Source organism: Nicotiana sylvestris, chromosome 7, assembly GCF_000393655.2.
Source record: "Nicotiana sylvestris chromosome 7, ASM39365v2, whole genome shotgun sequence".
NCBI lineage: Eukaryota > Viridiplantae > Streptophyta > Magnoliopsida > Solanales > Solanaceae > Nicotiana > Nicotiana sylvestris.
Window position 1 is genome coordinate 81,669,919 of NC_091063.1, and position 24,643 is coordinate 81,694,561.

The 24,643-nt window shown below is 38.6% G+C and overlaps 1 pseudogene; it reads right to left on the reverse strand.

Moving 5' to 3' along the window:
• Positions 1-21,511: 21,511 nt before the first annotated feature.
• LOC104211767 (serpin-ZX-like) lies at positions 21,512-22,782 on the reverse strand (annotated as a pseudogene).
• Positions 22,783-24,643: the final 1,861 nt, after the last annotated feature.

The window sequence follows — 24,643 nt, forward strand, 5'->3', positions numbered from 1 at the left end:
AAATATTCCCGGGATAGAAAATCCGGAAGGGAATTATCAATTCCTTTTTTGTATTGTATTTCAAAATCGAAAGGTGCTAGCTGAGCCTGCCATCTAGCAAATATTAATTTTGAAGCATCGTGCTTAAAATCTTTGTCAAACATGTATTTAACAGATTGAGCATCAGTTTTTATCAAAAACTTTTGGTTGTATAAGTCGTCTTGAAATTTTAATACACACTTAACAATTGTTAACATTTCATGCGCCACAGTAGCGTATTTCTTCTGGGCTTCGGTCCATTTACCAGAGTGAAATCTTATTAAGTATTCACTCTTATTATTGGGATTTACTTGTTTCAAAATCCCTCCATATCCAACATTAGACGCATCTGTCTCGATAATCTTTTGCCAAGTAGGATTGGCAAGGGTTAAACAAGGTAAAGATTTAACACGCCCTTTAATACTTTTGACTAACTCAGTATGTTGGTTAGTCCAAGGGTGTTTATGATCTTTCTTCAGCCGATCGTATAGAGGGGCTAGATCTCGTGACAAACTTTTATAAAAAGGGGATATATAATTCAGACTTCCCAAAAATCTTTGTAATTGAGTCCTGTCAGTGATAACATCAGGAAATTTTGAGGCAAAATCAATAGATCTTTGTATTGTATATACTACAAGAAAATATATTATGCGAATATATATACATAAGATACAATATATATACTACAAGAAAATATATAAGAGAATATATATACATAAGATACAATATAATATACTACAAGAAAATATATTATGCATGACAATTTAGTGTTTTACTATTGTTTTGTTATTTTCTTTTTCGTCAAGCACTTTAATAATTAGATATACATATATACTACATATATATTTTTAATATAGCCATGATACTACAAGAAATTGCCTTTAAAAAAAAGCCCGCTAGGCCCGCGAAGCCCACGAGACCGGCCCGTTAAGCACAGGACCATGTGGGCTTAGGCCCGTCACGGGCCGGTTCCACCCATTGAGCCCACGAAGACCGGGACCGCCAGGCCTGGGACCGTCAGAGCCCAAGACCACGAAGCCCGGGACCGCGAGGCCCGGCCCGTTAGGCCCACTAAGGCCCGGGCCTGGGCCAGAATACAGCGTTAGTGAGCTTTCTTGTTTCTTTTTACTTGCATGGTTGAAGTTTTAGTTATAGTTTTGATTTCATTAAGTGTTCTGTTAATTTTACGATTTATTTTTGTGTATTAGTATAGTTTAAATTTTCTTTGTTCTTTGTTCCATCTGTTTTAATCAGTAAAGCATCTTCGCATTTTTTAGTTTATTTTGATGCATGTGTCATTTGTTAGTTAATCATAGTTTTAATTTCAGAATCGGCATAATTGATTAGTTTGGATTCAATACCATTTTGTCCATTAATGTTAGCTAGATGTTTAGGTTGATTTCAATTGCTTTTTAGTTCTGAGTTTAATGTTCGAATGGTCAATTGTGAGCTTATTGGTTAAAAGTTAGTTTAATTTCATTTAGTGTTGACTGATCCTGGTCTCCTGGTTTTTCTCTGTTGTTTGGGTTTGGGTGATTGAACAATTGGGATTGGTTAGTTCAATTGGTTAATTTCTGAGTTCTAATTAATCAGTCCTAGTTAGTTTTGAATTAATTTAGGGGATTGGTTGTAGCTGTTGAGAATGTAGGTAGAATCAGTAACTTTGAGAAGCTTTCAGGGGTAGTTTAAGCATGGAAAAGGGTAATTCTGATAAAAATAGTAATTTCAAAGTAGGGGTAAGGGTAGTATAGGTATTGTGGGGGTAAAAGAGCATCCTAGGGCCTTCTAGAAGGGTACTTTAGTGTAGGTGTTAGCACAATAGAGGGATTTACTTGTTGAGCAAGTCAAAAATAAAGGGACTAAACTGAAAATAAGGGAGGGACTAAGAGAGAAACCCAAAATCTGATTCACCCTTTGCTGTCACCTATAAAAGGGCATCAAGTGCCTTGAGGAAGGGGATTCAACTTCTCAGTTATTGAAGCTCCCCAAAAACTCTTTCCAGATCTGAAGTAGAAACCTGAAATTTAATAAAAACCAAAATATTACTGTTTCATTAAGTTTCTGGGTGAACAATAGCTGGTAACTAATTGATTGGATTTTCATGGCTTAAGCTTTGGTAATTGAAATGCAAAGGTATTTCTGGTTGGTGTTCGAGTAAATTTTGATTTCAATTGGAGGCATTTAGGATCGATTTGGGGTGCTGTGTTGGTTTGATTTGAAGTTGAGTCTATTTGGGAGTCATCCTATCTCATTTGAACTAGCCTTGGGTTAAATTGTGGGTTTACTGCACTGCTTTGGTTATCTGATTGTATGCTAAGTCCTATAAATCATCATTGGTCTTTGAGGAACTATTTTGGATCAAAATTTACTCCATTTGCTGTTGGTTGTAATCCTGTTGAATTTCTGTTGTTGCTGCGAATTGTTTCATCTGCTGATTTCTCATTCTTCACTGTATTTTCGAACCCAGGTACATATTTCAAGCTTGACTCAATGTAGCATATCCTGCTGGGAAACAAAGAATAAAAATGAGCCAAGTTTTCTGCTGCGAAATTGTAGTTTAAGTAGTTCTGTTACATGCTTGACTTTTGTTTATGATTGTGCTGATTGGAACGTGAAACTCATCTCCAGTTTATGTGTTAAACTAGATTGGGTCGATTTGATTTGGATTTTTACAACATACAAATTGGATAAACATTGGGTTGTTGAACTCGAACTAAGACTGCCCCGATTCTGTAATATTTGAGGACTGTTAACTGGTTAGCTTACAAACGTGTGAACTCTTCTGATAGTAGTCATTTTCTAATTTGATTGGATTCATGTGATTACTATAAGGTGAGCACTAGTGTTAGTTGATTACATGATAGGTTGATATCAATCTTGGCGTGAATTAATTCAGAAGTAGTTAGTCTGCTTTATGCTGTTGAAATCATGTTTACAGCTTGGTTCTCACCTTAATGATGTCTAAGGACTCACCGGAATATCAGTAGATAAATTAGTCTGTGCATAAAACTGGAATTCAATTGACTAATATCCCTCTAATTCGAGTAGATGTGTATTGTTTCCCCTTTGCTATAATTATTGAACACTTAAAATAATTTAGGGGTAATTTCAGGGGGCGTTTGGTTGAACTAAGTCGAGGCCTCGTTGGGTTCAGCGATAAGCCATCTCAGGCTTTCACATGGACTGCCTTCATGAGTTTGGGCTTTCCTAGGGGATTCGATCCCAGGTGCTGTCATCTATTATCTGGGCTTCCCTTTCTCCTGCCTGACTGAATTTTTGGGCCGTTTCTGAAGCCCATCAGTGGTCCAGCTCATCGTTGAGGTTGGACTACTGAATTTTAGTGCATAATCTCAGTTCAGTTTTTACGTAATTAAGTTTTCTTTCTTCTTTTAGGGACAATTTATCAATAGAAAATTGTAGTCACTCTCAAAATGTTTTTTTTAATAAAAGTGTTTGAGACGAACTTCGCCAAACAAAATCATGTATGCGGGGCCCTCAACGAATGGTTATTAAAATAACTAAATTTGGAAAGGTTTTTTAGCAAACTTCACGGCCTTCCCCAAATTAATATTACGTTAGAATCTTTAGGCGCGATTTTAATAAAATTACTTCCTTAAACTCGGGTGCGCATTGATACGACCCAAATCTAAATCTCGACGAAGTCGAAATGGGTTGACAATCACGGGTGCATTGATTGCGACGTGGTTCGAAATGCATTTTCACGACGTCGCAATTCTTTTAAAATAAATAGTGATAAAAAGTGGTTTACGAATAAAAGGCACATAAGCTAGCATATATTGAAATCAGATAAAATCAAATACAACTGTTGAGCGACCGTGCTAGAACTAAGGAACCCGGGAATGCCTAACACCTTCTCCCGGGTTAACAGAATTCCTTACTCGAATTTCTGGTTCACAGACTGTTAACAGAGTCATATGTTTCCTCGGTTCGGGATACAACCGGTGACTTGGGACACCATTAATCTCTCAAGTGGCGACTCTGAATAATTAATAATTAAATCCCGTTCCGATTGTCCTTTAAATGGAAAAACTCCTTTACGCCCTTGCGGGTGTAGGTAGAAAAAGGAGGTTTGACAATGATCCAAAACCAAATATCATATTTCAGCTACAAATGCTCCTATTAAAATTAAAGTCTCAAAAGGATAGAGTTTACTGTACGCATGAAGCGTGGTAGACCAATCGATTCCAAAGGTAATAATTCTTGAAAAATGATAGGATCTAATGATCAAAATGATCATAATAAGGAGGAAATAAGCTCTAGAAGAGCCCACGACATAACATTTCATGAAACTCCTGAAGAAGTTCAGGTACCTGAAAATAAAGAAAGTGATAAGATCTCAACAAGTTATGTCACTTGCGAACCGATACAAAATGATCGTCGACGATATATTTGATACAATATAGTGCACAATACTGTGAAATATTGTGAGGATCGGACCAGTAGTCCAGACACCTGAAGATATCATGCCATTTAAATGCGAGTCATAGCCTATATGACTCATTTGATCAAATCTCTATAAAGATCCTTGAATGATTTAAAATGCCTTAAGCATATTCAAAATCTCAGGAAATGTACTCAATTAGATTACAAAGATCTTTGTATGGTTTAAAGCAATCTAGGCGCATGTGGTATAATCGCCTCAGTGAATATTTGCTAAAAAAAAGGCCTACATAAATGGTGTTATTTGTTTGTGATGACCCGACCCGTCGTCTCATGAGTTACCGCCTCGTTTTCCCCATTTCCTATTTCTTTATGCTTCATTATCAGTGTTGGGGTGTGAACGAGTTGATTTGGATTGGTTTTAGTAGAAAATGAAACACTTAGTCTCTTTAAGGAAGGTTTGTTTTGGAAAAGTCAATCGGACGTTGACTTATGTGTTAGAGGGCTCGAATTTGAATCCCGATGATTCGGTTAGCTTTGGGGATGATTTGTGACTTAGGAGTGTGATCGGAAGTAATTTTGGAGGTCCGGTGTAGAATTAGGCTTGAATTGGCGAAGTTAGTATTTTGGCGAATTCCGGTTGATAGGTGAGATTTTGATCCGAGAGTCGGAACGGAATTCCGAGAGTTGTTGTAGTTTCGTTAGGTGATTTGGGATATGTGTGCAAAATTTTAGGTCATTCGGACGTGGTTTGATTGGGTTTTTTACGCGAAACATGAGTTAATTGTTTAACGAGTGAAATGGGTATTGAACTGAGCAAATGAGCTCCGAATTGAGTTTCGACTGAAGGGCTATATTTGTATTATTATTTGTGACTCATAGGAATAAGAATCATCGAATTCCAAGGTCTCAGGCCCGAGAAATGAATTTTTGAGTAAAATTACTTTCTAAAAATATTTAAGGAAAATGGAAATGAAATTTGATTAGAAAGTGATGGTATCGGGCCCGTATTTTGGTTCCAGCACCCAGTACAGGTCTTATATATGGTTTAAGCACTTTCTTTAAAGTTTGGTTGAAAATGGACATCGTTTGACGTGTTTCGGACTCAAAATGAAAAATTTGATGTTTTATGAAATTTGAAGAAATTATTGGATTTAAAGCTTAATTTGTGGTATATGACGTTATTTTGGCGATTTAATCGCACGGTTAAGTTTGTATTGTATTTTGGGACATGTTGGTATAATTGGTTAAGGTCCCGAGGGCCTCGGTGGATTTCGGAAGGTTAACGGAATGGAAATCGGATAAAAGGATTGCTGGAATTTTCTGTTGCAGAAGCTGTCTTGGACAACAACTGTGCAATCGTGGAGCCTATTTCGGAAGCTTATACCTCAAAATCCATAAGGAATCTGAGAATTTGCAAAACATGAAAATTGTAGCCCTTGCATTCTAGTTTCCAGAAAGTTAAATCATTTATCATTCCGATATTTGTACAGAAAGTTATGACAGATTTAGTAAAGGTTGGGACTGCCTTTTGTTTTGGTTGGAAATAAGTGCAAGTCGCATTTCATAGATGCGACTTGCCTGGAAAACAACTTATATTCGGGAATTAGCCATTTTTATTCATTTGTGAGGATTGTAGAGTTTGGGAAATGTGATTTTCAACAGATTTTTCAAGGGAAACATTTGTGGTAAGTGTTCTATATCCGAAAGTGATTATATTTCATAAATACATGGTTATGTTCATCGTTTAAATCGGATTTAAATGGAAGAAATTGAAATTTTTGCAAAACTTTTCAAAAATGAAAAATTAAGATTTGGAAGTCGAGTTGTTGTCGGAATTTGATAATTTTGGTATGGTTGAACTCGTATCGGAATGGGTTGTCGGATTTTATGAGTTTCGCCGGATTCCGAGACGTGGGCCCCACGGGCGAATTTTGAGTGTAATTTCGGATTTTTGATGGAAAATGTAGAATTCCATATGGAATTAATTCCTATAATTTTTATTAACTGAATCGAATCGTTATGGCTAGATTCGAGGCATTCAGAGGTCAATAAGGGGCAAAGGCATCGCGAGCTAGAGAATTAGCCGGTTCGAGGTGAGTAATTGATGTAAATGATGTCCTGAGGGTTTGAAACCCCAGAATTTCACATCGTAACGCTATATTGAGGTGATTTGCATGCCGGATAACGGGCGTGGGGTAGAGCACCATTAGGGATTGTGACCTTGTCCGTCTCGAGAGATGTTTGTACCGTGTTTTCTACTTGAACTAAATTGAGAATCATCCTTACTTAGATTTAATTGTTACATTTGGGATTCTTGCCAATTATTTGAATCCTTCAGGGATTGATATCACTGCTTTTGCATATCATTTGACCTCAGTCCAAGGTTTTAAATACTGTTTTGCAAACTCAGCCATCTTTCTAGGATTTAAAAACTTAAATGTATTTCTAAATGATATTTCAGGCTGAGAACTACTGTTTTACAAATGCCCAAGGGGCTTATGATGGTTTCTGGATTGAGCATGGATCGGGCTGCGCGCTGCAGCAGTATTACATTGATATTGACGCCGAGAGCCTGGTTTATTATACTGAGTATATGAGGCCGAGGGCCTAGATTTGATGCCACGAGATGGCTTGATATTGCGCTTGGGCTGTAGGAGCCCCTCCGGAGTCTGCACATACCCCCAGTGAGCGCTGTCGACGATAAATAAATGGATGGCTCGGGCTTCACGCCGCAGTGGGTACTAGAGTGTACCATATGCATTGCATTGCACTCATGCATTTGTTTTTATCGATTATACTTGTCTCAGTATTTAGTGCTCTGATTTAATTGACTTGTTGCTTCACTATTTGTTATTCTAAACTGCCAGTTATAGTTTACTTGGTATTTTTTTCCATAATTTCTTATTCTCAACCTTTATTTATGTTTATTACTCACTGGGTCGGAGTACTCACATTACTCCCTGCACCTTGCGTGCAGATCCAGGTACACCACAGGCTGAGTGAGGATTTGTTTAGTTGAACAGCAGTATCCGGGAGTATTGAGGTAGCTGCATGGCATTCGCAGCCTTGATCTCTCCCCTCTATCTCTATCTTTTATTCCACATTTTTCCTAGACAGACTTGTAATAGGTGGATATTCTGTATTAAAGGCTCATATTCATGACACCGAATTCTATTGGGCTATGGTGTGGTATTTTAATTGAACTTCCGCAGATTTTATTATTAATTATACACTTGTATGTAATGACTTAGTAAATTCTCTGTGATATTTATCTATAATCTGAATAAGAATTTGGGAGAATGTTGTTGAATGGTTGGGCTTGCCTAGCAGTGTATTGGGCACCATCATGACCGGGGTTGGGGTCGTGAAAAGTTGGTATCAGAGCCTAGGTTAATTGGTCTCGCGAGTCATGAGCCGGTTTAGTACAGTCTCGCAGATCGGTACGGAGATGTATGTATTTATTCTCGAGAGGCTACAGAACCTTTAGGAAAACTTCATATTCTTGAAATTCTTGTCGTGCGACTTTGTTGATCCGAACACTAAAAATTTCTATCATTCTATTCTCTCGCAGATGGCGAGGACTCGTGCTACTGGACGAGGCGGAAGACCACTAGTGCCACCCACTGAGGCCACCAGAGTCCGTGGACGCGGTCGTGGGCGTGGCAGAGGTAGAGTAGCGCGGGCAGCACCTGTTAATCCACCAGCTGCCCCAGTTCCAGATCAGGCTCCAGCAGCTGTACCAGTTCAAGCACCAACTATGCCTATTGTGATTCCGAGTCTTCAGGAGACTTTGGCTCAGATTTTGACAGTTTGCACTGGCCTAGCTCAAGTGGTCTCAGCCACTATAGCCGCAGCTACTTCACAGGCCAGGGAAGGCACCCAGACTCTTGTTAATCGCACAACTGAGCAGGTTGTGCAGGGATTGCAGACACCGGAAGCTGTTCCAGCTCAGTCGGTTACACCAGTTCAGAACCTTGTGGTCCCAGCTATGCCAAACGATGAGCAGTGTCGTCTCGAGAGATTTAGTAGACTCTAGCCTCCGACATTCAGTGGTGCATAGGGTGAGGATGCCTAGGGTTTTCTCGACAAGTGTCAGCGTATGCTTCACACCGTAGGGATTTTGGAGTCAAGTGGTGTATCATTTACTACATTTCAGTTCCAGGGAGCTGCATTTACCTGGTGGGAAGATTTTGAGAGGCGTAGACCTGTTGGTGCATCGCCTCTTACTTGGCTCCACTCTATTTCTAGAGAAATATGTACCTCAGTCCCGTAGAGAGGATCTGCGTAGGCAGTTTGAGTGGTTGACTCAGGGAGATATGTCCGTGACCCGGTACGAGATGAGATTTTCACAGTTGGCTCGTCATGCTACTTGGATGATTCCGACGGATCATGAGAGGATCCGGAGATTCGTGGATGGTCTTAACTACTTTCTCCGTATTTTGATGACTAAAGAGAGTATTAGGTGTTTCCTTTGAGGGTGTGGTTGGCATTGCTCGTGATATTGAGACAGTTCGCCGTAGAGAGAGAGAGAAGAGAGGGAGGCCAAGAGGCCCAGAGGTTCAGGCAGTTTTAGTGGTGCTCCTTCTAGGGGCCAGTTCCAGCGTGGTAGAGGTCGTTCCTTCATACCTCCTCAGCCGGCCTGTCCAGAGTATAGTAAGACATCTTCAGACCGTGGTCATCAGGGATTTCAGTAGGGCCAATCTTTACTTAACGCTCTTCGAGCTCAGAGCTCATCCTATGCCCCTTCAGTTCAGGGTTCATCTACGCCGAGTGCATTGGCTGGTCATTCATGTGCGAGGGGTTCCCTCCAGTTCCCTTCTCCAGTACCTAGTAGTTGCTACGAGTGCGGAGAGTTTGGTCATATAAAGAGGCAGTGTCCTCGACTTCGTGGTGGTCAGTTTCAGCAGAGGGGCCAACCTTCGTCTTCTGCTCTAGTTTCTTCAGCACCTGCCCAGTCAGCTAGGGGTGGAGGTCAGGCATCCAGGGGTTTCCCAGAGGGGGAGGTCGATCAGGCGGTGGCCAGGCCCGTTTTTATGCTATTCCAGGCAGGACAGATGCTATTGCTTCAGATGCTATCATTACAGGTATTGTTCCAGTCTGCCACAGATATGCCTCTGTATTATTCTATCCCGGATCCACCTATTCTTATGTGTCCTCATATTTTGCTCATCATTTGGGTACGACCCGAGGGTGTCTTGCTTTACCTGTGAACGTATCTACCCCGGTGGGCGATATTATTATTGTAGACCATGTGTATCGGTCTTGTATTGTGACTATTGGGGGTCTGGAGACCCAAGTTGATTTATTACTGTTGAGCATGGTAGATTTTGATATTATTCTGGGCATGGATTGGCTATCTCCGTGTCATGCTATTCTAGACTGTCATGCTCAGACAGTTACTTTGGCTATTCCAGGTGTTCCGAGGATCGAGTGGCATGGTATGACTGATTATGTTCCTAGAAGAGTAATTTCCTTCTTGAAAGCTCAGTGTATGGTTGGGAAGGGTTGTCTATCATATCTAGCTTTTGTGCGAGATGTTGGAGCTGAGACTCCTAGTATTGATTCTATCCTAGTTGTAAGGGATTTTCCTGATGTATTTCCTGCACACCTGTCGGGCATGCCGCCGGACAGGGATATCGATTTTGGCATTGACTTGGTGTCGGGCACCCAGCCCATTTCTATTCTGCCATATTGTATGGCACCAGCAGAGTTGAAATAATTGAAAGAGTAGCTTCAGGAGCTCCTAGATAATGGGTTCATTCGGCCTAGTGTGTCACCGTGGGGTGCGCCAGTTCTGTTTGTGAAGAAGAAAGATGGCACAATGAGAATGTGCATTGACTACAGGCAGTTAAATAAGGTAATAGTGAAGAACAAGTATCCTTTGCCTCGCATTGATGACTTATTTGATCAGCTTCAGTGAGCGAGGGTGTTTTCAAAAATTGATCTCCGTTCGGGCTATCACCAGTTAAAAATCAGGGACTCGGATATTCTTAAGACAACTTTCAGGACTAGATATAATCACTATGAGTTTCTAGTCATGTCTTTCGGGTTGACCACTGCCCCAGCAGTGTTCATGCATTTGATGAACAGTGTATTTCGGCCTTATCTGGATTCTTTTGTTATTGTATTTATTGATGACATTCTGGTGTACTCGCGTAGCCAGGAGGAGCACGCCAAGCATTTACGTGTAGTGTTGCAGAGATTGAGGGAGGAGAAGCTTTATGCAAAATTCTCCAAGTGTGAATTTTGGCTAAGTTCTGTGGCATTCTTGGGACATATAGTGTCCAGCGAGGGTATTCAGGTTGATCCAAAGAAGATAGAAGCAGTGCAGTGTTGGTCTCGACCGTCCTCAGCCACAGAGATCCGTAGTTTTCTCGGATTAGCAGGCTATTATCGCCGGTTTGTTCAGGGGTTTTCATCCATTGTGTCACCCTTGACCAAGTTGACTCAGAAAGGTGCTCCATTTGTATGGTCAGACGAGTGTGAGGAGAGCTTTTAGAAGCTCAAGACAGTTTTGACCACAACTCCAGTATTGGTTTTACCATCATCTATAGGTTCATATACTGTATATTGTGATGCTTCGAGAGTTGGGATTGGTTGTGTGTTGATGCAGGAGGGTAGAGTTATTGCTTATGCTTCTCGTCAGTTAAAGCCTCATGAGAAGAACTACCATGTTCATGACCTAGAGTTGGCTGCTATAGTTCATGCATTGAAGATTTGGAGGCACTATTTATATGGCGTATCTTGCGAGGTATTCACTGATCATCACAGTCTTCAGTATTTGTTTAAGCAGAAAGACCTTAATTTGAGACAACGGAGGTGGCTTGAGTTACTAAAAGATTATGACATCACTATTTTGTATCATCCAGGAAAGGCCAATGTAGTGGCAGATGCCTTAAGCCGAAAGGCATTCAGTATGGGGAGTTTGGCGTACATTCCAGTTAGGGAGAGGCCCTTTGTAGTTTATGTTCAAACCTTGGCTAATCTGTTTGTGAGACTGGACATTTTTGAGCCCAGTCGGGTGTTGGCTTGTGTGGTTTCTCGGTCTTCATTATATGATCGCATCAGAGAACGCCAGTATGATGATCCGCATTTGCTTGTCCTTAAGGACAGAGTTCAGCGTGATGATGTCAGGGATGTGACTATAGATGATGATGGTGTATTGAGGATGCAGGGCCGTATATGTGTGCCCAATGTAGATGGGCTTAGAGAGTAAATTCTGGAGGAGGCCCACAACTCGCGGTATTCTATTCATCCGGGTGCCGCAAAGATGTATCAGGACTTGAGACAATACTATTGGTGGATAAGAATGAAGAAATATATTGTAGGTTATATAGCTCGGTGTCTCAACTGTTAGTAGGTGAAATATGAGCATTAGAGACCGGGTGGTTTGCTTCAGCGGATGATTATCCCATAATGGAAGTGGGAGAGAGTTACCATGGATTTTGTGAGTGGTCTTCCTCGGATTTTGAAGAAATTTGATTCTATTTGGGTGATTGTGGATCGGCTGACCAAGTCTGCGCACTTCATTCCGGTGTGTACTACTTATTCTTCGGAGCGGTTGGCATGGATATTTATCCGAGAGATTGTGCGATTGCACGGTGTTCCAGTTTCCATTATCTCAGATAGAGGTACTCAGTTTACTTCCCAGTTTTGGAGGACTTTTCAGCGAGAGTTGGGTACCCAGGTGGAGTTGAGCACAGCCTTTCATCCTCAGATGGACGGACAGTCCGAGCGTACTATTCAGATATTGGAGGATATGTTGCGTGCCTGTATGATTGATTTCGGAGGTTCTTGGGATGAGTTTCTGTCGCTTGCAGAGTTTGTCTACAACAACAACTATCAGTCCTGCATTCAGATGGCACCGTATGAGGCTTTGTATGGGAGGCGGTGTAGATCTCCAGTTGATTGGTTCGAGCCCGGCGAGGCTAGGCTATTGGGGACAGATTTGGTTCATGATGCCTTAGAGAAGGTGAAGGTGATTCAGGAGAGGCTTCGTACAGCGCAGTCGCGTCAGAAGAGTTATGCGGACCGGAAAGTTCGAGATGTGTCCTACATGGTTGGTGAGAAGGTCTTGCTGAAAGTTTCGCCCATGAAGGGTGTTATGAGATTTGGAAAGAAAGGAAAGTTGAGTCCATGATTCATTGGACCTTTTGAGGTACTTAGGAGGATTGGGGAGGTGGCCTATATGCTTGCTTTGCCACCCAGCTTGTCGAGTGTGCATCCGGTATTTCATGTTTCTATGCTCCGGAAGTATGTTGGGGACCCGTCCCATGTTTTGGATTTCAGCACGATTCAGTTGGATGGTGATTTGACCTTTGATGTGGAGCCAGTGGCTATTTTGGGTCGTCAGGTTAGGAAATTGAGGTCAAAGGATATATCTTCTGTAAAAGTGCAGTGGAGAGGTCGGCCCATGGAGGAAGCTACCTAGGAGACCGAGCGGGAGATGCAGAGCAGATATCCTCACCTGTTTGAGGCTTCAGGTATGTTTCTTGACACGCTCGAGGACGAGCGTTTGTTTAAGTTGGGGAGGATGTGACGACCTGAACCGTCGTCTCGTGAGTTACCGCCCTGTTTTCCCCATTTCCTATTTCTTTATGCTTCATTATCAGTGTTGGGTGTGAACGAGTTGATTTGGATTGGTTTTAGTAGGAAATGAGACACTTAGTCTCTTTAAGGAAGGTTTGTTTTGGAAAAGTCAACCAGACGTTGACTTATGTGTTAGAGGGCTCGGATTTGAATCCCGATGATTCGGTTCTACAGGGGATGATTTTTGACTTAGGAGTATGATCGGAAGTAATTTTGGAGGTCCGGTGCAGAATTAGGCTTGAATTGGCGAAGTTAGTATTTTGGCGAATTCCGGTTGATAGGTGAGATTTTGATCCGAGAGTCAGAATGGAATTCTGAGAGTTGCTGTAGCTTCGTTAGGTGATTTGGGATATGTGTGCAAATTTTCATGTCATTCGGACGAGGTTTGGTTGGGTTTTTGACGCGAAACATGAGTTAATTGTTTAACGAGTGAAATGGGTATTGAACTGAGAAAATGAGCTCCGAATTGAGTTTTGACTAAAGGGCTATATTCGTATTATTATTTGTGACTCATAGGAATAAAAATCATCGAATTCCGAGGTCCCAGGCCCGAGAAATGAATTTTTGAGTAAAATTGCTTTCTAAAAATATTTAAGGAAAATGGAAATGAAATTTGATTAGAAAGTGGTAGTATCGGGCCCGTATTTTGGTTCTGGCGCCCAGTACAGGTCTTATATATGGTTTAAGCACTTTTTGTAAAGTTTGGTTGAAAATGGACGTCGTTTGACGTGTTTCGGACTCAAAATGGAAAATTTGATGTTTTATGAAATTTGAAGGAATTCTTGGATTTTAAAGCTTAATTCGTGGTATATGACGATATTTTGGCGATTTGATCACACGGCTAAGTTCGTATTGTATTTTGGGACATGTTGGTATAATTGGTTAAGGTCCCGAGGGCCTCGGGTGGATTTCGGAAGGTTAATGGAATGGAAATCGGATAAAAGGATTGCTGGAATTTTCTGTTGCAGAAGTTGTCTTGGACAGCAACTGTGCAATCGTGGAGCCTATTTCGGAAGCTTATACCTCAAAATCCATAAGGAATCTGAAAATTTGCAAAACATGAAAATTGTAGCCCTTGCATTCTAGTTTCCAGAAATTTAAACCATACATCATTCCGATATTTGTACAGAAAGTTATGACATATTTAGTGAAGGCTGGGACTGCCTTTTGTTTTGGCTGGAAATAAGTGCAAGTCGCATTTCATAGATGTGACTTGCCTGGAAAACAACTTATATTCGGGAATTAGCCATTTTTATTCATTTATGACGATTGTAGAGCTTCGGAAAAGCGATTTTCAACAGAATTTTCAAGGGAAACATTTGGGGTAAGTGTTCTATATCCGAAAGTGATTATATTTCATAAATACATGGTTATATTCATCGTTTAATTCGGATTTAAATGGAAGAAATTGGAATTTTTGCAAAACTTTTCAAAAATGAAAAATTAAGATTTGGAGGTCGAGTTGTTGTCGGAATTTGATAATTTTGGTATGGTTGAACTCGTATCGGAATGGGTTGTCGGATTTTATGAGTTTCGCCGGATTCCGAGACGTGGGCCCCACGGGCGAATTTTGAGTGTAATTTCGGATTTTTGTTGGAAAATGTAGAATTCCATATGGAATTAATTCCTATAATTTTTATTAACTGAATCGAATCGTTATGGCTAGATTCGAGGCATTCAAAGGTCAATAAGGGGCAAAGGCATCGCGAGCTAGAGAATTAGCCGGTTCCAGGTGAGTAATTGATGTAAATGATGTCCTGATGGTTTGAAACCCCGGAATTTCACATCGTAACGCTATATTGAGGTGACTTGCACGCCGGATAACGGGCGTGGGGTAGAGCACCATTGGGGATTCTGACTTGGTCCGTCCCGAGAGATGTTTGTACCGTATTTTCTACTTGAACTAAATTGAGAATCATCCTTACTTAGATTTAATTGTTATATTTGGGCTTCTTGCCAATTATTTGAATCCTTCAGGGATTGATATCACTGCTTTTGCATATCATTTGACCTCAGTCCAAGGTTTTAAATACTGTTTTGCAAACTCAGCCATCTTTCTAATATTTAAAAACTTAAATGATATTTCTAAATGATATTTCGGGCTGAGAACTACTGTTTTACAAATGCCCAAGGGGCTTATGATGATTTCTGGACTGAGCATGGATCGGGCTGCGCGCCACAGCAGTATTACATTGATATTGTGGCCGAGAGCCTGGTTGAGTACATTTATATTGAGGCCGAGAGCCTGGTTGATTATACTGAGATTGATATGAGGCTGAGGGCCTAGATTTGATACCACGAGATGGCTTGATATTGCGTTTGGGCTGTAGGAGCTCCTCCAGAGTCTGCACACACCCCCAGTGAGCGTCGTCGACGATAAATAAATGGATGGCTCGGGCTGCACGCCGCAGTGGGTACTAGAGTGTACCATCATATGCATTGCATTGCACTCATGTATTTGTTTTTATCGGTTATACTTGTCTCAGTATTTGGTACTCTGATTTAATTGACTTGTTGCTTCACTATTTGTTGTTCTAAGCTGCCAGTTATGGTTTACTTGGTATTTTTTTCCATGATTTCTTATTCTCAGCCTTTATTTATGTTTATTACTCACTGGGTCGGAGTACTCACATTACTCCTTGCATCGTGTGTGCAGATCCAGGTACACCACAAGCTAAGTGAGGATTTGTTTAGCTGAACAACAGTATCCGGGAGTATTGAGGTAGTTGCATGGCATTCGCAGCCTTGATCTCTCCCCTCTATCTCTATCTTTTATTCCGCATTTTTTCTAGACAGATTTGTAATGGGTGGATATTCTGTATTAGAGGCTCATATTCATGACACCGGATTCTATTGGGCTATGGTGTGGTATTTTAATTGAACTTCCGCAGATTTTATTATTAATTATACACTTGTATGTATTGACTTAATAAATTCTCTGTGATATTTATCTATAGTCTGAATAAGAATTTGGGATAATGTTGTTGAATGGTCGGACTTGCCTAGCAGTGTGTTGGGCGTCATCATGACCGGGGTTGGGGTCGTGACATTGTCCATGTATTTTTATAAAGAAAATGGCTTCAGAATTTGTTATACTTGTTGTTTATGTTGATGACATAAATCTTGTTGGAACTCCAAAAGAGCTCCAAAAGAAAATTGAATTCTTAAGAAAGAATTTGAGATGAAAGATCTTGGGAAGACAAAACTTTGTCTTGGTTTGCAAATTGAACATTTAGCAGACGGGATCTTTATCCATCAATCTGCCCATACAACAAGGGTCTTAAAATGCTTTTACATGGACAAAGCGCACCCATTGAGTATACCAATGGTTGTTCTATCACTTGAAGTGGATAAGAATTTGTTCCGACCTCCAGAAGAGGATGATGAACTCCTTGGTCCTGAAGTACCCTATCTCAGTGCAATTGGTGCACTAATGTATCGTGCTAATGCTACAATGCCTGACATAGCATTTTCTGTTAATTTACTAGCAAGATATAGTTCTTTTCCTACACGGATTAAGGATCCGTTCTTATCTCCAGAAGAGAATGATGAACTCCTTGGTTCAGATATACCCAAGTCTCTGCACTATACTCTTTTTCCCTTGCTCGGATTTTTTTCCACTAGGTTTTTCCTGGTAAGGTTTTAATGAGGCAGCTTGCAATGTATATTATTAGTGTACTCTTTTTCCTTGACTAGGATTTTTTTCCACGAGGTTTTTCCTAGTAAGGTTTTAATGAGGCACATAATAATGAACATCCAAGGAGGAGTATTTTGAAAATATTTTTGTGGATGTCCATTTATTACTCCGCTGTAGATAATCTTCCTGAAGAAGATTATCCATTTAGTACTCCATTGAAGTTTTCTACAAGCATGCAGCTGATGCAGGCAGGTTGCAAACAACTCAATGAAATGACTTGTAGCAGCTTCTTGGTTTGATGAGATTAATTTAAATTGATCTGAAATAGTGGTGGATAATATTCTCTACAAATTCAACTTTTGAGAAGATGGTATACAAGATTGGAATGCAGAGACTCGAATATTTGAAACAAGGTTTTTATCAGGGGGAGTAAAATAGCGATGCACTCTTTTTTCCTTACTAAGGTTTTTTCCCACGAGGTTTTCCTTATAAGATTTTTAATGAGGCACCTAGCAATGCGTATTACTAAATATGTATACTCTTTTTCCTTCACTAGGATTTTTTCTCACATGATTTTTCCTATTAAGATTTTAATGAGGCACATTATCTTTTAATGAACATCCAAGTGGGAGTGTTATAACTATATATTATATTATGGATATTCATTTAGTACTCCGTTGTAAATAAGCTTCCTGAAGAATCTTATCCATATGGGACTCGTCGTAAATATGTTTATCTATTTAGTACTCTATTGGAAATAAGCTTCCTGAAGAAGCTTATCATTTCAGTATTCTGTTATGGATAAATATTACCCCGGTAAAAGATTATCTATATCTGGTACAGTAGCAGCTTACAAGCAACTTACAAGAAGCTTACATAACAGCTTGCAGTAGCAGCTTACACAACAGCTTGCAGTAGCAGCTTACACAACAGCTTGCAGTAGTAGCTTACAAGCAGCTTACACAGTAGCTTGCAGTAGCAGCTTACACAGCAGCTTACAGTAGCAGCATACACAATTCCTTCCTTTCTTCTATAAATAGAGGAGATTTCAGTTCATTATGTACATGAATTTGAAGTTGAATAATAAATCTTTCTTTCTCTTTGCTTGTCTTCGGTTTCTTTACTTTAAAGTCTTTATTTTATAACATCAAGACTTTAATTTATCTTTTTTCTTTTTCTTTTTCTTTTTCTTTTTCTTTTTTTCTTGTCTCCCTTTTTGGTCTAAGGATTTATAGGCACTCCCTCAAATCCACAATAAATGATCATTTTACCTTTTTATTTTTATCCAAATAAATGTCCATTTGTATAATCAAGTAGTACTCCATCCGGTCCACAATAAGTGATCAATTTATTTTTTTATTATGGTCCAAAATAAATGTCCATTTATGTAATAAAAAAAAATTCAATTTATTTTTTTAAAATTACTCTTATGTACGTATTCCTAAAAAGTCATTTACTCCTCACATTTGAGAAGAGAAGTAAGTGCTACTATAACTATGGTGCAATGCAACATTTAATGAAGGATACTCCAGTCACACTAACTATTTTCGTCTAAAATTTAGTATTTCCTTAATGGGTGTGCCCAAAGTAAATTGATCATTTATTGTGGATTGGAGGGAGTAATTAATTTTATTTTTCCAAAATTTACCCTTATTTACATATTTCATTGTGTCAAGGTAACAATTAATTAAGGTTAATTTAGTGAATACGTCTTCTTCTTTTTTTCCCCCAAGAGTTCATATTTCCTTAATTGATGTGTCAAAGGTAAAAGGAATTTTTACCTTCCTGTACTACATATGAAACTTTATTACACTCCCTAATCAAGTTTAAACTTAATTACATGGTCATATACAATTTACCAATTATATAAAAATTAGTTTTAAATGAGTATCTTTTGATATTATGAATTGAATAAGGAATTAGTTATTTTTCGTGCATATTCTTTCTCCAATTTTTCTTCCTTTGATGTTCTCTACTTTTTATCCTTTAATATTGTATATATTTTAATGGAATTCATCAATGAATTTCAATCGTTTTACTATAGAGTTCTAACTTAGCAAATTCCTTTCATGTTGCACAATTGGTGTTCGAGTTGAAATTGTCAATCAATAAATTTTTGGAGGTGCTTGACTCTCCATCATTGACAACCATTAAAAACCTTTGAAGCTTTGAATTCGAATTTGGGTTTTCAAAAATTATTATTTGTTTGGATTGTATTCTGTTGCAAATAATTGGAAATACTTTTTGGAGTTTATAAAGAAGAGGAAGAAGAAGATACAATATACTTATGAAATTGTATTAAAGTTGTATTACAATTGTATGTAAATTGTATTTAAGTTGTATTCTGTTATAATTATATATTTTTTATTTGAATGTTGTATGAAAGTTGAACAATAGTTGTATAATGTATGAATTGTTGTATGAAATTTGTATTTAAGTTATAAATATTAATATTTTACATAAAGTTATTGATATGTATCAAAATTGTATTAAAGAGGAAATTTTGATTGAAATTTCAGAGAGGACGAAGAACACACTACATACAAAATATATACAAATTTTTTACAAAATACATACATAAGACATATTATATAATTTTTTTATGAAAATTGTATTTAAATTGTGTGATGTTGTAGTTGTATTTAATTGGGTAAAATGACGTATGAAAGTTGCAGATAAGTTACATATAAGCTGTATATTATATAATTATTTGTATAAAATTTATTTTTAGTTTATATGTTGTTGTAAATGTAACAAATTTTTATCAAATTTGTACGAAATTTATTTTTAATTTGTATGTTATTGTACCATACATTTATTTTTCCTACTTAATTTGTTAAAGAAAGAAAAATAGAGAATGAATTCCAAAATTGACTCATATGCACTAATTCATGTTTGTTTAAACTGAAAAACTTGAATATTATAGCAGCAATAGTGACTGAAAATGGCAATCCATAAGTAACTGATTTGATTGCACATGCTAAGTTAACTATTAGCGTCGACGCTGATATCTTTCAACTTCTTTGTTCTAGTCAGATATGTTATTCGATAGTTTATTATAGGTTTAAAGCGACAATTTGATTTTCGTACTATTCTAGTTTTTCCCACTCTTATTGGGAGCAAGTCCTCTTGTTTTTGGATGAGTTTGTCTCTGTTTAGCTTAAAATAGGTAATTCATAATTGGAAGGAATCTTATTGAAAGAGAAAAAAGGAAAAAAAATATAACTTAATCCCTTAATTTAAGACACTAATAATGGATTGTTTATAAATTATAAGCAAACATTATTTAGAGCGGGTAATTTCCAAAGCTGAGACAATTTTGGCAATGAGGAATCATATAGAGTGTAGGAAAGAAAAAATTTCAAGGTAAAATGGTCACTTGTTAAGTTGTTATGGACCGAACGAAGTAGTTTTTTGTAGTAAAAATTGCAGGGGGCGCCCTATTTGGTCGCCTCCATTTAACTTATACCCATTTTTTTTTAAACTTTTAACTTGTACCTACTTTTTAAATAAATTCAGCCCCCTTTCTCCTCCTCCTTTTCCTCCTTCGTTTTCTTCTTCTTTCTTCTGCTGCTGTTGGTGCAGATTATTTTTTAGGTAAAATTTCTTTTACATTGTTGGTACATAGAAGTTAAAACTTTCTTTTGTATCTTTATATGATTAAAAAAGAAATTATTTTCCATAGTTCCTTTTGTGAGTGGAAACTATCAAGATACCATTGTTAAGTGACGACGTCTTTGCATTTTAATCGTATTACGGAGCTCATTATTTGTTCTCGCAATCAGGGATGATTAATTTGCATTATTTACTTCTTTTTTTGGGGTTGTTTTTATAAATATTATTAAGGTGAAAGTTGTTTCTTGTAAAGCTAAATGAGTATGATAGCACATAAAAATTCTTGAGCCCAGTGCTGAGATTTTACCCCAAAAATTTTAACATACTAGCAAGTTGTTTGATGGATGGATCCACAGCTTATTTGAACAGATCCTATTCTAAAGCTAGCTTCCAAATAACTTCAGCTCTAGAGCTGACGTTCGCCAGCCAGTTACAAACAAAAACTTCAGCTCTAGACAGTTACAAAACAAAAACTTTAGCTCTAGAGCTGAAGCTTACAAACAAAATCTTCAACTCTAGAGCTGAAGTTCGCCAATTACAAACCAAAACTTCAGCTCTAGAGCTGAAGTTCGACAGTTACAAAACACAAACAAAAATTTCAGCTCTAGAACTAAAGTTCGCCAGTTACAAACAAAAACTTCAGCTCTAGAGCTGAAGTTCAACAGTTACAAAACAAAAACTTGCTATTAGAATGTTGAAGTTTTGCGTGATTGTCTTTGTTACTTCAGCCCCGTATGTTAAGTTATGCGAAAAAGCGGGTACACTCGCAATTTTTTTTGCAAAGCGGGCACAAATTAAAACATGACACAAAAAACAGGTATAGATGCAAATGCCTTTTTTTGTGAGTTTCTAGATAGCCTGTGTTTTGTAAGTAATCTTAGTTGCAGATTATATTTTATATAGGTAATAAGGGAGTATGTATTATGGTCACTATCTTGCTGGCGCATTCGATACGTGTATTTTTTTTTTTTTTTAAAGCAAAACAACCATGACTAGAAACTGAAATACTAGACAAACCTTTGATGTCATTGTTTCAAAGTACAAGGTACAATCAAAAGCATAAGTAGGATTCATGAAGGGTCCATGACGATACTTTTCCATAATAAATTACTTTCTATGGGCACCAAAAAAGTCCAAGCACTAAATAGAAGAAGCAGAGAGCACAATATCAATCTCCAGGTAGTGGCACCGACTTGGTCAAAGGGAGAATTAAGGACAAATCGACCTACATGTATGGGCCGGTACAACTTACTCAAGGAGAGGATTAAGGACGCTACCTGCAAACAATACCACGCCTGTTGCATCTTCTCTAATCAGAAATAGAAACGGATGATCAGCAATGAAGTCTACTTTCTCTCCTGAATCAAAAGACCTTACGCCAAACACAGCAGTGGTTGCAGCAGCAGCTTCTGTGCCCTCTTCATCTACCTCAATAAAGGACTTATGAAAGATGCTATCAACACACAGGTCCTTGGTCTCCACCATCTCGGTGAGGTCATGGCTAGAGAAAGGTGATACCACGCCGAGCCCTTTCAGAACTTCAGAAGCTTCAAATCCAAAAGATAGTTTAAATTTGGGGATACGAAATTCACCAACTCCAACCTTCATATGTGGAAGGTGACTCTCCAAGAATTTGGAATCAGAAGTGACTTTTTACACCAGGTCTGACAGTCCATCATTCGCATCAGGCAGAAAGAAATACATGGAAAAATGACGCCTATCCAAGCCATGTTTATAAGGAAGCCTCAACACCTTGAAGCCTTGATAAGCTTTTACATATCGCTTCGTCTGGCTAGTCATGAAGGGCACTTGAACGAAGGTCCCATTGAGAAGGTGGAACTCACTGTCCTTTGTCATTGATGCATTGAAATTGTCACCCCAGACACCTTTGAAGTAAAGTGAGTTTGCAAAGACAAGTCTGTTAAATTGTCAACTGCGTCAACAGGTAGAATTTCTTTGACGAGACCGGCTGTCTCCTTTTCAGCCCATTGATTCACTTGATTGACCACCTCAAGAGGCTTGGAGTACGCAAAATCAACAGAAAGAGAAGTAGCCTTGTAAACATTGTCCACAATCTGTGTGAAAGAAGGCTTCAAACTCGCACACTGATCAACCCAGACGCTATTAGCGGCAGACAAACGAGGGCCACCATTGGGGCTACCATCAGGAAGGACACAATCGACGAGCTGAGAAGAGAGATAGTTGATTTCATCAGTAGAATTGGATTTGAGGAAAGAGAGAAGTTCGTCACGGCTCCGACCAGCTGAACCCGCCGTCATGAGACCCAACACTAGTTGGATCAACAACGGAGAGAAGACCATGTTACTTTCACCATTGTGAACCGCCGTTGGACCAACACGATTGGCTAAGGGTAAGAATACATCTGTTTGTTTGCTGATCGATCCTCGAAGGACCTTTGCTACGGACTGATGGCCTTCAAAATCGCTGAAGAATACATGCCTTGCAAGCTTCAAAGAGACATCTCTCTGCTGCTGAAACATGCCCCGGAGTTGAAACATATTCGGATGAGTGAATTGCACCGATGGAGGAGGAAGAATATGAAGTAGCGAAGAAACCCTAAGGGGTGGTTTGGTGGGTATAAGAATAATTCGATACGTCTATCTATTGATACTGAAAAACTATTGTTTTTGTCTTAATAATTATTTGAAAGCATGTGGTATACATGCAGTGTAGCAACACAAACTAAAACAAAAGACCAAAAGAATATTTAATATTACTATGAATTATATTGAAACTTATAAAACTAATAATACAGTTACCTAAAATGATTGAAAAACAACTACTATATAACAATTTACCATGTGGTGAGTCTTTGTCCTTACTTTCTTATAGGAGTTATATATAATCTCACGACCTAAACGTCAAATTAGCAAAACTTTTTATAAGTACTAGTCTTAGTTTAAGCGCGTTGCGCGTGTACCTTATAATGAGTTTATATTTTCTTAAAATTGCATAAATATTATTAAGTAATGTATGTGAGATATAAAGAAGTAAAATAAAGATGAAATAAAAATTTAAATCTCTGAATATGAAGAAGGTTAATGATATTTAACTAACTAAACAAAGAATTGAACTTACATTTTATTCTATGTTTAGTCACTTGCTTTAAATAAAGTGTAACTTCGATGGCATGGAATTAGAGGAACGTATTGTAATTTACTTTTAATTGTGACTACCCGGCTAGTCGTCTCATGAGTTACCGCTCCGTTTCCCCCATTTCAACTTCTTTATACTTCGTTATCCGTATTTTTGTTGTATCGGGTTGGTCGGATCGAGTCCAGAATGAGTTTGGTGAAGTTTGAGACACTTAGTCTCTTTTAAGAAGGCTTAAGTTGGAAAAGTCAACCGGATGTTGACTTATGTGTTAGAAGGCTCGGAAGTGAGTTCTGATGATTTTGTTAGCTTCGGGAGGTGATTCGTTACTTAGAAGCGCGATCAGAATGGATTTTGGAGTTATAGAGAAGATTTAGGCTTAAATTGGCGAAGTTGATATTTTGGCGATTTCCGGTTGATAGGCGAGATTTTGATATAGGGGTCGGAATGGAACTCCGAGAGTTGCAGTAGCTTCGTTGTGTCATTTGGGATGTGTGCGCAAAATTTCAGGTCATTCGGACTAGATTTGATAGACTTTTTTATCGAAAGCATAATTTAAGAGCTCTTGGAGTTCTTAAGCTTGACCCCTATGTTAAATTGGTGATTTGAAGTTGTTGTGAGCGTTCCGAAGTTTTAAACAAGTTTGAATGATTTCATGGGATGTGTTGGTACAATTGGTTTGAAATTCTGTGTAGGTTCCGGGATGTTTTAGGCCGAAAATCATAGCTGTAGCAGGTCCAGAAGGGTTGCAGGCCTCGGAACCCACCAGCGCGGTCCGCATAAAATGAAGTGCGGCAGCGGTAGGTGTTGTGCAGACCGCACAAAATGCAGTGCGGCCGTGGTGGGGAATATTTCACTTGTCCTACTTCGAAAGATCATATCTATTTATCTACAAGGAATTTTGAGATGATTCAAAAATGAAAGTTGTAGCCCTTCGTGCCTAGTTTCCAGAAAATTAAAGATATCGCAATGTGGACATTTGCAGCGAATGTTATGGCCAAAATACTAAAGCCTGCCACTGCAGATAAAAACCTGTGCGGCCGCAGTCGTTTTTGTGCGGACCCCGGTCGTTTTTGTGCAGTCCGCAGAGGTGGAAATCTGTGGGGTACTCTATAAATACGAGGTTTTGGGGTTTATTTAATATTTTGACCTAGAGAGCTCGAATTTTGGCAATTTTTTGAAGGTTTTTCAAGAAATTCATCGGGGTAAGTGATTCTAACTCAGATTTGGCTAGAATACATGAATCTATCATTGAATTCATCATTT